Source organism: Idiotropiscis lumnitzeri, chromosome 7 (genome assembly GCF_059441095.1).
Source record: "Idiotropiscis lumnitzeri isolate Australia: NSW breed Sydney's pygmy pipehorse chromosome 7, RoL_Ilum_1.0, whole genome shotgun sequence".
NCBI lineage: Eukaryota > Metazoa > Chordata > Actinopteri > Syngnathiformes > Syngnathidae > Idiotropiscis > Idiotropiscis lumnitzeri.
The window spans coordinates 8,162,015-8,179,282 of record NC_142397.1 but is presented as its reverse complement, the minus strand read 5'-3'; the positions used below and the strand labels follow the sequence as shown (position 1 = coordinate 8,179,282).

The 17,268-nt window shown below is 40.7% G+C and overlaps 1 protein-coding gene across 4 annotated transcripts in view; it reads right to left on the bottom strand.

Moving 5' to 3' along the window:
- grik4 (glutamate receptor, ionotropic, kainate 4) overlaps window positions 1-17,268 on the bottom strand; it is a 246,026-nt gene that overhangs the window by 175,994 nt on the left and 52,764 nt on the right. For all 4 annotated transcript variants that reach the window (XM_088300430.1, XM_088300429.1, XM_088300432.1 and 1 more), the window contains one exon: window positions 9,412-9,602. The gene's annotated coding sequence lies outside the window, so the exon portion shown is untranslated. The remainder of the gene's footprint in view (window positions 1-9,411; window positions 9,603-17,268) is intronic.

Below are 17,268 nucleotides of genomic sequence, written 5' to 3'. Positions count from 1 at the left end.
TTTAACATTGTTTCGACTACTATTGCTGCTGCTGCTCTTAAAAGAAACAAATAAAAAGAGGAACTGTGGAAGATTTCCCTGAGTAATTTCCATAAAACACTGTGGTCAACCCTTTCCCGTTGGGAAAACGGACCACACAAACATCGAGCGTTTTTTTTCTACTCTTCGACGAACATCAGTAATCCCAATCTCAATGAGGTGCCCAAAACACAATGGGGCCTCACAATAAAGAGATTTGTGGTGTTACAAATTGTTTGCCATTTTTTCCCCGTTTTTCTCGAAAGGCAAGAAAGAAAAGTACTCGCCTTCCCAAGAATCAATCGGCCTCACTACAGTGACTCAATGTCAAATGAAGTTGTGTCGGCACCAGAGGACCGTGTGGTAATTCTTCTCGAAATAACCATTTCTTGCTGAAACTCAAAGCCCTGAGGGGAATTTGGACACAATGCATGACGCTAACCCCGCAGTATCTGTACTTTGGAAGCAAAACGTGCCCAGAACAACAGGTCAATATGGGACCGTCTGTTCAGCTGCGCCAGTGAAATGTTCGAAATCCGAGTTTTGCTGATACAGGAGGTAACAGATCATAGTTGCTCAACAAGTGGCAACAGACTCTGATGTGTTGTTTGTGCCGCACAAAGTACAGTGTTTTCCAGTTTCAAGTGGAACTTAGGGCTTTTTTATTTTATTTTTGCAATAATACGTTCTATGTGCCCCACATGTCAAAACACAACATTGTGCGAAGAAGAATTAAGCAAATAAGTCCATTTACGCATCCATCTCACGGAGCTGCCATTTTGGCCTTACAGCGCCCTCTGCTGTCGACTGAATTTGACATCAAACTGCCCTCGGGCTTGCATTGCCAATGTCACAGCTCACTCCACACAGGAAGGCTGGAGCCGGAATCAAACCCTGCACCTCTGCACTGCTAGCCAGTCGTCCACCGTGCCGCCGTCATGTAAATTTATGGGGAAAAAGACATTTTTAGAAGTATCAATGTATCATTTTATGAATCGATATTGGGCTAAATGATAATCGATTAAAATCCATATAACGATTTTTTTAAACCCAGCCCCGATGAAAATATCTTATCAAATCACCTTTATTATATCATTGTGTATCGTTCCAAAAAGTGTTGAACCGTAACCCCTTATATCGATGCATTTCATACCTCAAAAAAAAAAAAACGTATCAAATGCTACGAAAAGTGTAACCTGGTTAGCACCCCAAATCCACCTCAATGTCATGAGTAAACTGTATCTGCAAATGCAAAGTGGCTGCAGCCGAGGCTCTGTTCTCCAATTTGCTGCGAAAATGAGTCATTTGAAAACTGCCACACCACGGTGACAAGATGAGAAAAGACTAAGACCAGAATCGTAATTTTATGGCTGTCACTAGAACTTCAAGCTATCCATCGATACGAGTCTGTTCACTTGAGAATGTACTCACCAAGTCTTTGCTGCGTTATCTGCAATGACAAATGATTAGAGTCCACCAAAAAAAAAACATTGTGGTTATAAATAACCACACAGCGCCATGACATGATCTTGTATCCGATATTACTCAGCATGCAACAACAAAACCATTATTCATTTTTTTTGTTTTTTGTTTTTTTCACCCACTTCTCCCGTTTCTATCACTGTGCTCTGGCAGATAAGTGAAAGAAGGCCTCGCATGTCCCCCGGACATTTTAATTAGCTCGTCTTTAATTCAGCCTGACCCCCTTTCAACTGTGATCAACCAGTGGGAGTGTTGATAAGGACCTGCCACTCACAATAAAGCAGCACTATAACCCAACAGCAAATTGTCTCGCTCTTATTTGCCGACGCTCTCCAACTGAGCCATCTCGGGAGATTTGCCCGCGGCGGAGTGCAAACTACAACGCCAATATGCCACGTGAGCTGTGCTCGTTTATTTATGACAGCGTGGGCAGTGACCGGGTCGCGCAGCAATGTGCCCGATTATTAAAACTCTTTCATTGCCATTGACGGATATATACGTCAAAAAATGCATTTTTTAAAAATTTTTTTAACCTGGGCTGGCAGTGAATGCGTTAATCGAAAGAACGCGGGATTATTTTTGGCTTCCATTCCGGGAAGGCGGCACAATGCCGTGAACAAACACCAACCTTGGGTTTAATGAGGCCCAGTGAAAGCAAAAAATAACTATTCAAGAAATAAAACATCTGAAGTGTAAAAAACAAAAAAAAAACAGTAGGTTATATCTTAATTTCTTCCTGTTCTATTTTCAGCTCTCGACTCACCAAACTGAAAAAAGTGATAAAATGATGAGCGTTATTTGCGTAGGTCTGATCAGACAACTGTCAGATGAACAAAACTATTCGGCATTTGAGAGATTGAAAGACAAGACGAACCAACATGGAAACATTTGCATGAGATGAGGCCTGGTTTAAAAGAGGATCGGCGTCAGGAATACAAAGTGAGCCCGAGTCAAAAGCGCAAGACAAATCCTCTGCCTGCTTTGTGAGCTGAGCTTTGCAAGGCTACTCTCTCCGTGCACTATTAACCTTCCAGCAAGCATCAAAGGCAACCGAAAATCCCTGATTGAAAAAGAAAAGGAAAATAAAATCCAACCTTTCACATCTCGTCATCGGATGAAACTACATTTTAGGCGGCACAATGATGGAACGTGTAAACATCGCAAACAACCCGAAATTCAGTTTCCTCAAATAGTGGCCACCCCCGTAATATTCCCCAGTCATCAGATCTTACAGAATTGTGAGTCATTTATTTTTGTGGGAGCTATGCCATGTTTTTACTGTATTTACCAGACGATAAGCCGCTACTTTTTTCCTAGATTTTGAACCATGCGACTTTTCTGTGGATTTTTCTTTCACCACTAGGGGGGCGCTCTATCTTTCAGAAAATACGCTAAATAAATCTAGATTTTTTTTCTCTCTTGGGTCTGTTCTGTTATAATGAGCAAAGTGGTTGCAGTGTTAAAAGGCACAGTTTTAACAATCCATTTATGTACCTTTATGTGGAGTCACAGTAAAAAATCGTTCTGTACATGCAGTAAACAACTCATTTTTTTCAACGGGGGAAACTGCGGCTTATAGTGTGGTGCGGCTTGTTCGTTTTTTATTTTTATTTAAAAAGAGCCGCTGCGGCTTATATGCGGGTGCGTCTTATGGTAGGGGAAATATTGTATTTTTGCCCATTTCTGCCTGCTTGATATTTATTTCTTTAAGTTTGTTTATAACTCGGACTGGGTCAATTCGATAGACGAGGGTTCGATCCAATTCCATTTTCAATTCGTTTAGATTGATTTTCGATTCACAATTCACTTTGATTTTCGATTCAGTCAAGGATTACACACTGTACCAATTGTACTTTAGAAATTTTTGGCATTCTCGGAAGAACAAAAGCTGCAATGAGTACAAACTTGCTGTAACTCGGCACATTAGTCAAAATATTCACATTTCTATGAAGAATTGAAGCAAATGCAGTTCCATTCATCGTGTACGTTTTATCGAATATGCTTTTGCTGCTTCCGCCATTTTATTTTGATATACTACTTTCGCCTAGTGACAAGATGCCACGTCATGTGAATTTATGGGGAAAATTTTTTTATTAACAGTATCGATATATGGTTTTATGAATCAATATCGGGCTATGAAAAGGAAAATCGATTAAATTTTTTTGTTATTTTTTAAACCCAACCTCTTTTTTTTTTTATTCAAACAATTTTCCCTTGACATTAATTCAATCAACAATCTGTAATTTAATAATTAAACTGCCGCCATTTGTTGGTGAAAAGTAGTGACCTAACCGTTGACGAATATGCAGCGAATGTCTCCACCGATCACTGCTCTTCATTGTCAAACTGACAACAAGACAACATGTTGTTGTGATTCTGCCCACTACATCATATTCACACTCAGGTATCGTCTTCTTTCCAAACTTTTCTCCCAGAGCAACTATGGCATGGCAAAAAATAAATAAATAAATAAATAAAAAACAACTCATTTGATAAATTGGCCTCACGTTCACGCATCTTTGACAGGTCTAAATGACACCAAACAAAATATAACCAGAGGCAGAATTTTATTTAGTTATTTTTTTATTTTTATTTTTATTTTTTTTTAATTTGACGTACCTGAATTACTAAAGGAGTCGTAATGAGTATCACAAAGTGCAAAAGAGAAATAACAATAGAGTACAGTGGGCTCATGTGAAGTCTTGGCACGCCGTAAAAAGACCAGTTTTCCCTTTTTTTTTTTTCTCACACCACCTCCATTCACTTTTAGGAGAGCTAAAATTGACGACAAGAGCAGATTTCTTGCCAACGGCCTTGGATCATGACTGTAATGCTTTGAATGTTTAATGTTTGATTGACAATACAGCTTTTTGTCTAAAAACGCTAACGCCGCAGAAATCGTAACCTCCTTGCCAACAGGAACAAAACGGTTTGAGTTCAATCCAAAGTGATGCAAACTCAAAAAGTCCAACAGAAGCTACGAGGAGCGTGCTCGCTTATTTTAGCATCAACTGTAATATGATGTGATCTGTTTTTGCACGATGACTTCTCTTGTCATGAAAGTTTATGGCTTGCGTCTTGCCTTCGATACACTTGAACAAAATTATTTTTTTTAATAAAAAAAAGTAATGTGGGCCAGGTCTTATTCAGATTTTAACCTTTTTCCTCTAAATTATGCCCCCAGCTATAAATATGAAATTTGATTATTTCCTGATTTGGATGGCACAAAAAGCTCAGATGGCCTCATTGCGGTGCAGATTTTAAACTGTGTCAACACAACAAAAACTTTAAAAGGCTGATTTTCAAAACAAAGAACAACAAGATTGCTCATGTTCAAGTGTATATATTAGGGCTGTCAAAATTAAAGCGGTAACTCTGGAGAATAATTGACAATTTTTTTTAACTCAGTTTGAGAAACATTAACTTTTTCTTATTGTTTAAAACAGGTGTGGGCAAACTACGGCCCGGGGGCCACATGGGGCCCCTTCAATGTTTGAATCCGGCCCGCCGAACTTGAAAAAAATTAAATGAATAACCCTCGTTTGTGTTTTATTTTGTGAATACTGTGGTTTTTCAAAGACATATATATTGTTGTAATGCTTTTGTTCACTTTCATTTAAAATTAAATGTTTTTGTTTTTTTCTGCGATGAGGTGAGATGACCAAAACACTCGATCCATCAGCTCCTGGTCCGGCCCCTCTGTCATATTTTAGAACCCATTGTGGCCCGCCAATCAAAAAGTTTGCCCACCCCTGGTTTAGATGTTTCCAATACCTTGGGCAGTACCTAGAGATTGTAAAAAAAATAAAATAAAATAAAATAAAATATAATCACATTTCATACACAATTCCCCTCAATATACTTCACATAGTCTATTTAGAAGTACAAAACAGTTACATAGTAAGAAATAAAATAAACCCCCCCCCCCAAGAAATCGCTCACTAAAATGACTAAAAGAGCTGTTGCTAACGAAAACAGTCGAACCTATCAAGTCACACTCAATTGAGACCTCAAAACTGTGTCACAACAATTTACTCTCTAATGGAATCCATGTTCTGTGTTTATATTTCGAGAAGCTATTCCTGCATATCTCCAACACAATTATTTTTATTTGCTTTTAAAAACCCACTTACGCTTGACGTACAGGATACAGCTGACATCGTTTAATATTATTCCACAAAGTCACTCAAGCCTAATAAGCACGCTCACCACTACGATGCCCCGACGAGTAAATAAACGCAGCAGTCCACTATTTGCAGAAATATGACATTTAAAGTGAAATCATATTTTTCCAGGAGATCCACTCGTCGTTTTGCTTTGGGAAATAATTAGCCAACCAGCAACAGGTCTCATACAGGTGGAGCTGTGATCTGCTTTTTTTTTTGGAGGCCTCCAGGAGATTGGCACTGCCAGCGTCCTCTTACGTGTCGGCCTCAATAATCTTCCAGGGAGCGGACAAACATCAGTGGGTCTTATCTCAACTTTCCAGGGGCAGTCAGGAGGAAAAAAAAAAAAAAGCGGAGAAAAGGCAAAGAGGCCCAGCAGCAACTGACACCAGACCGTCAAACACCAAAAATAATGCAAACAGTTCATTAAATCCAAGCAGGCGCACAAATAAAAAATTGCACTCGCAAGAGTAACAAACTGGGAAGAACTGGCGTCATTCGTGGTCTCAATTTTTTTTTTCCGGCATTAACTATTTTATTCTCCTGCAATGCAGGTGAACATAAATGTCCTACCGGCTGGGATGAATGCAGCGGCATCCAAAGTGCAACAAAGATAACACTAATGAGCATGACACACCAGCATTTCACGCCTTTCATTCCCAGCACGGCTGAGCAAAAAAAAAACAAAAAAAAACCAGGGATTCACCCAACGGCGACACTAAAAAGAGCGGTTGACACTGACTGAAGGGGGTTGGGGGGGGCGGGTGAATGGGGGGGGATGTGTTATACACCATCTGCACCAAAGTGATAGTCAATACTTGCATCTCATGCAAGATTGCACATGTGGGCAATGAAATTGAAAGCATCTCCACAAAGCCATTTTCCATGTGCCAGAGTTGGTAAAAAAAAAAAAGTCACAGTCTGACAGTAGCAGATTTCGCCTCGGAGAAATTTGTCTTTACAGCACGCTGTCGGTGCCGGTGTTTATATTCACAGGAGCTGCCTGTGGGAGAGTGGTAGCTTGAAAAAAGAAAAAAAAAATGATGAAAAGCATATGGTGTGTCAATTTGCACTTGCCATCTCCTGCTACACGAATTAAAAAGCATTTAAAGACGTGAGCACTTCGGCACGAACGGGCAGAAGTGGGCAGATCCTGCCGGGAGTTGGACTCTCGTAACACTGCGGCTAATTTGGAATTCTGTGACTGAGGAAATGTAAAATGGAGGGCCTGACATAATCAAGGAATTATGATCGTATTCTTCACATTGATGTCATATTATATCCTAGTGTTGATTTTTTTTTTTTGGAGCGAGTTTTTATCCAATCAGTATTCAGCTCGCTCGTGTTGCCAGGCAGATTTCACAATACCAGTACCACGCACGATTCGTCCGAGGTCTTCAGATACAATGGTGCGGGCATCTCTTCTGTCATTGTCAATGGACTTTCAGATTTGATAGACACTTGCGATAGCCAATCAGATCACGAGTTGATTAAAGTAAGGCCTTCTCGTCAAATATTGCATGACACAAAAATATCACAAATTGATTTTTGTGAAATGAAATGAACCATATCAACGTTGCAACGCGAAATGGGCCACAGGTTGCCATTTGGTGACTTTAATGAGACAAATTACCTTGTCGAACATTTTTTTTTTCAGTCGATAACTGTCGTCTTTCACCGACAAACCTTTTCAAAATGCGCTTAAAAGCGCTCGAAAATAATTCTCAATGCATTTGAAGATGACTAGTGCGGCGCGGTGGACGACTGGTTAGCACGATGGCCTCACAGTGCAGAGGTTGTGGGTACAATTCCGGCTCCAGCCATCCTTTGTGGAGTTTGCATGTTTTCCCCCGTGCCCGCGAGGGTTTCCTCCGGGTACTCCGATTTCTTCCCACATTCCCAAAGAAATGCATGGCAAGTTGATTGGAGACTTTAAATTCCCCCTAGGTGTGCGATTGGCTGGCAACCAGTTCAGGGTGTCTCCCCCGCGACCCTCGTGAGGAGAAGCGATGGATGGATTAAAGATGACTGGTGATGGACAAATGCAGCTACTCACTCTGTTCCCGCTCAACAGCAGTACCCGCCCTCGCAACTATAAACAAACGACAGCAGCTAGCAGTGTACAAGGAAGCTTTCAGGCAACAGCACATTTTGTCCTTTAAATCAGTGGCAGTAAAACTGTCCCATTCTGAGGGCGCATCTTCATCGGCAGTGCACACAAAAGAAGCAGGAGGTCAGGAAGAAAGGGAAGCGGGGGGCCTGAGAGGACAGGAAAGAGGACACAGTCGCAAGCTCTAATGACCTCCATTTGCGTACCTGTGCTTGCATCGGAAGGTTGCGGGCTGAGGGTTTGTTTGTTGGGTACGCTCAACAAACAAAGGAGACAAAAAGTTGCAGATTTTTTCTTTTTTTGGGGGGAGGGGGGATCCTTGAATTGTATGTGCAAAGCCAAGACGAGAATTTTTGATAGTTGTCGCCATTTAGTTTATGAAAAATAAAAATGAGTCCGCAAGAAAATAGGGATTTTTTTTAGACATAACACTGGATTAGGACAAATGAGGAAAGCATTAAGTTGCAGGAAAAAAATGTAAATGACAAAAGACAAAGAATAGTAAAGTTTGGACTCGCACCCAAAAAAAAGTCATACTTCCCGAATCGAGTTAACATGAGCAAACGAGTTCTGGTTGGATTTGAAATTGGAGCTTCTCAAAAATGTTTTTCCTTCATAACGTCTAAATAACTTCTTGTACCTACTAAAGGCTCACTTTAAGGCACAACGAACAGGTCTATCTTTGGAAATTCCATATATAGGGCACACCGAGTTATATGGTGCCTAGGATTATAAAACACTTTCAAAGAACAGGCCTGTATTTTAACATTTCCATATATAGAGCGCACTGGTTTAAAAGACGCACTGAAATATAAGGCATGGGCATAATGAACAGGTCTATTTTGTGGAAATTTCCATATATAGAGCGTCCTGACTTATAAGGTGCACCGGATGGTAAAGCACAGCCTCAACGAACGGGTCATTTTTTTTGGAAATGCCCATAAAAATTGCCCTGAGTTATAAGGCGAACCGGATTGTAAGGCACGGGCATCATGAACAGGTCTATTTTGTGGAAATTTCCATATATAGAGCGCACTGAGTTATAAGGCGCACTGGATTATAAAGCACAGCCTCAACGAACAGGTCATTTATGGGGAAATGTCCATATAAAGCGCACTGAGTTATAAGGCAAACCAGATTATAAGGCACAGTTTTAATGAACAGGTCTATTATTTGGAAATTTCCATATATTGAGCGCACCGGGTTATAAAGTGTAGTCTCAATTGAGGGAAACAAACCAGTACAGCAACTAAGTCAAACGTCATTCCACTTCCATTCAATATTCATACAAAAGGCGATTATAAGCCTCACTGTCGGTTCTTTCAGAAAATTTAAGGATTTTAAGTGTGCCTTATGATCTGAAAAATATGGTATCATATTATTTATTTTAATTTGAACCACCTTGAAGTCAACCAGCTCCACAGAAAACAAATTTTGTTCAAGTTCTATGTTCGGTCTTGTGTGGAAAACTCGATCAAGTTGTTTGGTAAAATCCCATATTGCAGTCATTGCCTTCACGGGCGCATGTCGGCACGTTGCCATCTTATCAATACCCGAGCCTCAGCGCTTCCCGTTTATGTCAATTCCGTAGCGTCAAGTGTGAAATGATAAGGAATCAGGGGAATCTCTTCTTACCTTTGATCTCTTGAGGTGTGGGGCTTCTAATCCATGTTGCGCTGCACCAAGCTGTCAGACTCGGGTGGTCGTACAAGCCACTTAGCTTCTCCTCATCTCACAAGCGCAAATGCAGCGTGCCTTCCAGCTCGCACGAGTGTGCGCTCAAACTCGTTGCGACTCACTTAAATGACAACCGACGTCGACGCGCTCTGAAACGAAAGACGAGAGAGAAAATCGTGAACATTTTGATGACTGTAAACATACATTTTATGAGTCATCCAGAAGTCCCCAAAAAATGGATTTAATTTTAGTAAATCTTGTCTTTAAAGATGCTTCTGCCCCCAGAGGTCAAAATCAACATAACAATGGCATTTTTAATCAGAGAACTGGTGACATTGCAGAGGACATCCGAAACTCACATGAGGATTGACTCTGTAAAATGCAGCTTCAGAATTTACTGTCCATTTTTTTTTTTTTTTTTGCTGATGTTTGTTTTACTTTGTCCCTTACTCAGCAGCCTTCCTCTTTATTTAGCGCCTTCAACATTTTTCATGCTGTCACAGTAAATACGTTGAGCGACTTCTCAAGCTCATCAGCAGTCAAAACAGGGCAGAACACATTGGCACGGCGATGACTACGGTAAACCGAGAAATGGGACGAGTGTATACAACAAGAAGTCATCATTTATTTTTCTTTTATTTTTTTTTTTGCAATCCTTGTGAATGGCGCGGACTCGCAAATGTGACAAATGACTGCCTGTGCCTTGTTTGCTGTTCTTTGTTGAGTTGGATGAAAGGCGTTTTATTTGCAAGGAAGAAACAAGACATATTGTCACTTTCACAAGCTCTTCTTTAAACAAATGGTCAGGACTCGTAGTGATAGACCGATATGTTTTTTTTCATGGCCGATACCGATTATTAATAGTCATGGAGGCCGATAACCGATATTACAACCCGATATTCATTGGTTGAAAAAAAAGCAGGATGCGTTGGCAGATAACAGTGCTTTTCAATAATTTTACCCCCCGCCCCACCACCACCCACTCTCCGCCGCAACTATAAATAGTAGCATTTTCGTTGAGTTAATACTCGCTGTGCACAATGGGCAAGGAGAGCGCCACTGCCAACTTCTGGAGTGGATGTGCAATTACACTTTATTGCAGTACGGTTGTAAAAAAAAAAAGCATGTTCCCCAGGGTCACATGCGCCCCCCCCCCTCAGCATTGCACCAGACTCCCCAGGGAGGCTCCGCCCCACTATTTGAGAAGCACTGGTTTAAACTATGTGTTATGCTTTCAGAATAATGGAATTCATGCTCAAATATGCAAAACTGCCTCCATCTCGCTATCTGTACGTATCGGTATATCCAATTGACGTGACAGTGGTGATATTAAGAGGTGCATTAGACCACTTAAACCCAACTGAATGAAGGGCCACGTCCCAAATGCAGCACCCGCCACTGGTGTCTACAGTACGTTACACTGATTTATGATTGTTTGTATTCGTGTACGCACCTGTCCCTTGCTCCAAGACAAATTCCTCCTTAGGGAGACTTATAAAGAGGATTCTTGAAAGCTCTAACTCCACTCCGCAGCGAGTAGGCTGTTTCGCTTGAGGTCTGTGTGGCCAAAGTTCCCTCCGCAACACCAAGACGGGCTTGCCAATACTAACAACAACAGCCCCTGTCACACTGGCCACCTAAGCGGGGCTGCTTTTAAATCGTTGATTTTTTTTTTTTTTGCATGGCTCTTTTGTGTTGAAAGCAAATGTGGCATCCCCAGATACTTGCGTTGCCAGCCACACAACTTTTGATAATTGTTCATGTGCAAAGCTTAGGACAGGTCTGGCGCTGGTGAATATACCGGATTCCGGCTGTGCTATTTTCCCAGAAAAAAAAAAGTGTGATGAAGGCTAATATTGCTTGACACACGTTGGGTAAATTTGAGAGCATACGGCAGTTCAGTATTTGATTCAAATAGCAGGACAGGACTGTGAAATGCGCCGATAACTAGATTGCCATCCAAGAATTAGAACAGCCAGTTCTGCTCGCAATTTGCATTTGCGCGGCCTTTCCTTCACAACAGCTCACCTGATTTGCTTTTACTGCCGTGTTTTATTCTGCCTGGACAACCACTTGTCAGAAATTAAGCACACTTTGTTCCGTAGATCTTAGACAGAAGGTGTGAATAATAATAATGACGGAATTTGTAAAGTGGACACATTTAAGTTTCAAGTGAAAGGCAAATTATACCTTTGCCTGCTCTGTTATTGGAATGCCAGAACAGTTTTTTAGCTACCGTTGACATTTCATGGCTGTTTGTTAACTTTTTGACTTTGATTTTGTGCGGGCGTCACATTGTGGTGTATTTCGACTTTGATTGGTTGCGATGTCCATTTGTATAAATCACTCATTTGAAAGCGCAATGAGTCACGACCATCAAGTGAAGAGCTGAGATTGTTCCACTTTTGTATTCATATTTTATTTAGTGCTGTCAAGTGATTGCATTTTTTAATTAATTTAAAAAATTCCATGATCAATTGCGATTAATCACATTTTTCAACTACTACTATTTTTTTTTTAATTGTAACAGATATTTACTTAAATTATACATCGATTCTTGAATCCAATCTAAAATGAGTCATCTTTACAGGCCTTTTTATTCTAAACATTTCTCAAAACTGCCCACAAGTACCAACACTCCAGCAGTGTTAACTTTAGCATGGTGTTTTGTTCTGAGATTATGTGCCAAAACTGCACAGCTAATATGGTACAATATTTTCAAATTATGCAAATTATTTTTGAAGTAAATCAAACTGAGTTAAAATATTCAATTGAGTTAAAAAAATTCTAGATTAACGCACTAACATTGACGGCACTAATTTTATTATAAGTAATATTGTTGAACAAGTGGTAGGTTATATCCCGCTATATGATCAATTAACGCTTAACCAGCGTATCACAATATTATCCTTCTCACCAATTGCAGAAAGTGAATCGTCATCACCATGAATTATTACATATTGGATAAAAACTGTTAATGAGCTAATTTCTCATGATGTCAGTGTTAGCATATCAATCCATCGCTAAAAATAAATACCTATTTCGGATACATACTGAGCATAAACCAGCATGGTAGGGGCGCTTCGGGTGAATGGAGAGGCAGTTCCGTTGAAAGCACGGATGAAGCTTGAAAATAGATGAACAAATACGACTCAGGCTCGAGGACCCAGAAGGCCACTTTGTTCTACTCATACCATTTGGAGTGTTTTTATATGTCATCAATAGTGAAGCTCAATCTCCCCCTCCAATACACACACACACACGCACACACACACACACCCCCACACGCGCACACACACATACAACGCCATTGAATTTGAGATTAGGGCATGAAGGAAACAGGGAATCAAATTCATGAATACGGCATTCAATGAGGCAGAATTTGCTCCTCAATTGCTTTAACGGGTGAAATGTTGCTTATTTGATGATAATGAAATGAGAAAATCACAAATGGTGCGTTTGTTGCAGTAACTCCAAGATGTTAAATTTATAAGTGGGTGCAGTTACAAAAAAAAAAAAAAAAAGCGGCACATTTATACAACTATTGAATGGCAATAACAACATTTTAGAAAAGTTCAACTATTTTGTTTATGAAGGGAATATCAATATCCGCCGGCGTTTAGTTTGTCAGCATACTCATGTTTTGACTGAAAAGTGCTTTGTCGTACCTGTAAAAGTGGTGATAAAAACTTTTTTCTTTTTTTTTTTTTTTTTGCCAGATGCTCCAGAGAGCATTGTAACCGCAACAAAAAAAAATTGTAAATCCCAATAAACAGTCTTATAAAATCTCCATGCGGGAAAATATCCCTTGCTAAAATATTGAACATATTGCACCACCGGATAATATCTCCATAGCACCTTCAAGACGGGTATAACAATAGAATTCCGTCACTCGTGCGGATAGATTGTTGGTTAATCTTGTCTTGAAGCAAATGAGCAGTGGCGCTTGCTCTGAGGCTGCAAAGGAAGCGCCGCGACTTCTAAAAGCCCAGTCGCTGGTGAGCTGGCGTCTAACTGCGAGGTATCGTAAATATCCATTTCCTGGCTCCGTCTGATTGGTCAAATGGAGTCAAACATCACTAACAATTGTATTTGAAAATACAGTTGCACCCACAAGCAAAAATAGATCAACAAGTTGCAAGCAGTTTAGCTCAAAGTAACACTGTAAAAGTTGTGATTCATCCTACCAAGGAGTAAACGCATTACATATGTTGCCTTAAAACTATTCGGACAAGTAGAAACAAATCCCCGTCAAATCCCCGAAGGCCGTCAAGGACTTCAAGGCCTTCTCTGCTGGCCTAACATAATCAAGAAATCATGATCATATTCTTCACATTGATGTCATTGTATCCTAGTGTTGAATCTTTAGTTAGTTTTTATCCAATCAGAATTCAGCAAGCTCGTGTTGCCGGGCAGATTCCACAATACCAGTAGGACGCACTATTCGCCCGAGGCCTTCAGACACAATCGTGCGGGCGTCTGTTCTGTGTGAGTGACGGGGACTTTTACAGTTGATAGACAGTTGCGATGGCCAATCAGATCACGAGTTGGTTACAGTGGGCCTTCTCGCTGGCCTCACGCTGACGGTGATGAACGCGGCTTCTGATTGGATACTCACTCGTGAGGGGGCGGCGCTATGCGGAATCGACACAGTCATAACTGCCGACCGTTTGAAACTAAAGAATGCATTCTTTCTTTTTTACTGTACATTCGGAAACAATGGAGTCGTACAGGGTTGTGAAAAGTTCTTGGGTTCAACAAAAAAAAAAAACACTACTTTTGTTGTCAATTTCTCTGAAATATGAAAATAAAAAGAATCACCATCCGCAGTCCTTGAGGTGCGTCTCGCAAGTCATCAGTCTAATGGAGAAACGGCTGGTTAAGCCGAATCTCGAGTCATTGTTTACACATTCCCACGGTGAGGATATATTTGACCAAAAGATTTTTTTTTTGGGGGGGGGGGGATTAGAAACACGGAATCCCTCTTGACACGCACAGATTGATGAATGTTCAAGGCTCAAGTAGATAAATGCGTTTTAGTGTCAACCGGCCCAGTGAGGCTCCATTAAATAAAACAAACCTTTCAATGGAGGAGGATTTTAAGACTAACATCTCATTTTGACTCAAGTGATGAAAGATTTTTGTAGTCCAGAAATTACGGTAAATTGGATGTGAATCGGAACTTAGCCAGCTAACGAACGTTAAATAATGTTTATGAATTATGAAACCTTTGCACCTCTGCAGTTCGCCTCTCATCATAAATGCACGTTTTTTTTATTATTATTGTTGGGGAGGAGTGGTTAATTCTGGAAGAAATAGCATAACTTTTCATAATTTAAGACATTGCTAATTAGAAGTCAAAACCGTCACAAATATAATTTTGCTTCTTTTCATCTTCATACTTACTGCTTATGTCGGTATAAATGTGTCATGCGCTTGGAAATTGCGCAAACATTTCACCTTTGATTCGTTCCTAAAATCCAAATGAATTTCCAATCACATTTGCATGAACTCAAAATGTCTTTTGCAGTTGAATGGTGGCCTAAATTAAATCCTCAGCACGCACTGCCGGCAAGAGCCACAACTCCGAAATATGAACATTGATATTTTCCCGTGGAATCAATGAAATATGGCACGAGATGCGAGGCGATATAGATTGTCATGTTTTGTTTTGACACAAGCATCAATCAGAATGGGTAATCTGAGAACAAATTAGACAAAAACAGACATGACGGCTGCAGCAAGCTGCTCCAGTTCAGCTAAAAGGTCACGTAAATAATGTTGCCCCCCCCCCTTTTGTTGCATCGTCGTCAATCTGTCTCATCCGAGGGTTGCGTTGGTCGTGACCACCTGACAAGGGCCGTAAAACAGAAACACCTCTGAAAAGTTAACAAAGTCAAAGTTGGGTCTCGGAGAAGATGATTGATGGAAACTCATTGCATTGGTACTCAAGGTTCCTCCTCAGGGACAATAGTCGACTTTGAAAGTCACTCATTGTCAACAATCTCGCAGTCACAAATCAAGATCGGTAGCGATCTGAGGACTTGAAGTGTTTCGTTTTTGGGGTTGTAAATATGTGGCAAAAATAAATAAATAAAGGGGCAAACATTCTGGTACAAGGACTCCATTACACCCCGAGCTCAGCACAGCGCATCTGTTGACTTCACAGGAAGTAAAACTTTTTGATTTTTGCACTTGAAGCTTATAACCCAACGCTACGGGCAAGGACCAGTCACCAAAATTTGCGAAATGTCTGGATATTGGGTCGTTAACCAGGATGTGATCAGTGCAAGAAATCGATCGGCGGTTGTCTCGCTCAACTTTGGCCTTTCATCCCTCTTGACGCCATTCTGAACCAGGAATATCGTCCGCTATCAGTCGGCGTCACGACCCCAATTGGAACGCCATATTCATTGCATCACAAGAGCAACGAAAGACAGCTGTGCGCTGCCCGAGCGGTCTGTCGAGAGCCGATAAAACCTTTTAGAATTTCACGAGCTGTCATTACGCCGTCCGCGATACGGACCCATGTGGCTCTTCGCCTATCAAAGCCCAGGTGGCAATGCCCAGAGACTTTAGGTGAAAAGTTGAAGACGGGAAATATGCGATAGGGCTTATGGAAACAAATCCTCACTGTCGTCTGCGCCAACATCAAGGTTGGAGGATATTAAAGCAGCAAGACTCAAAACTAAGCACTAATCCTTGCATTGTCCATTGAATATGGAGCGGAGTTTCTTTTTGTGAACATTTCTGGAACCAAAATCGTCAGGTTAGTCATAATAAGCGTTAACGTACAAGTTTGAACAATATTATTGAGAAAGAAATCTGCCTGCACAATTGTACAAAACTCTAAAGTTTGATATGGAAGAACTTAGAAAACATCACAAGTCTTGTCTTTGCCCTTTTCTGTATTTCATAATTATTCCAAATGCAATATCAATGAGAAAAATTATGGTTATGGCTCCAGAACAAAATGTTAATCAGAAATCATCAGGTCTGTTTTTAAGTTTCAATATTAATTGGAATCTTTTAGAACAAATGCATAATGTTACTTTCATAAGAATGTCTTTCTGTCCCCAAACAGAATATTTATATTTGCATTATTTTCAATGCGAAAATTAAATTCTACATCCAAACGAATATCCTGGAATAGTGATGTAAATTCTGTTTCTGACATGGCATAAACTCATTCACTACCAGCCAAGTTAAAAAAAAAAAAAGATCTTTGACGTATTTAGACGTCAATGGTAGTGAATGAGTTTAAAGAATATGAACAAGTCCTCGGGTGAGTTTAGAAGCCAACAGGATTCAAACACCCCGGGGGCTAATCTTGCAAGGACACGAGCAATCTGGCAACCTGGGTCAATGAGTCTGTCTGGTATCACATCTCATCAGTGTATTTAGCCTCAGCAGCCGTTAACTCTCCCTTGCCACCGTAACCAAATATCTTTCGAAGTCTTCTGGATGTCTGACCCAACCATGTTGATTCATTTGGAAAATCAGGTTGTCCCGTCCCCTCTGGATGTCGTCAAGTTTTGGGGTCAATGTTGTTCTTCGGTTTCTCCCTTGGGGACGGAGCGAGTGACTGAGGCTTCTTCATCGGCCATAAAAGCGAGGGCAGTAGAAACAGTGAGCGGGCGAGACACAGAGAGAGCCAGTTTGCAGCTGCTCTTTGTGTGTCTAGTGGAGAACTGATTTAGGGCCACAGGAAGAAGGCCACTCAACACTCCGAGCACGTCCCTGAAAGCAGCAGCAGAGGAAGCACTATTGCCATTCAGCAGCATCGACTGCAGACACCTAAATGAGTCGGCTCTG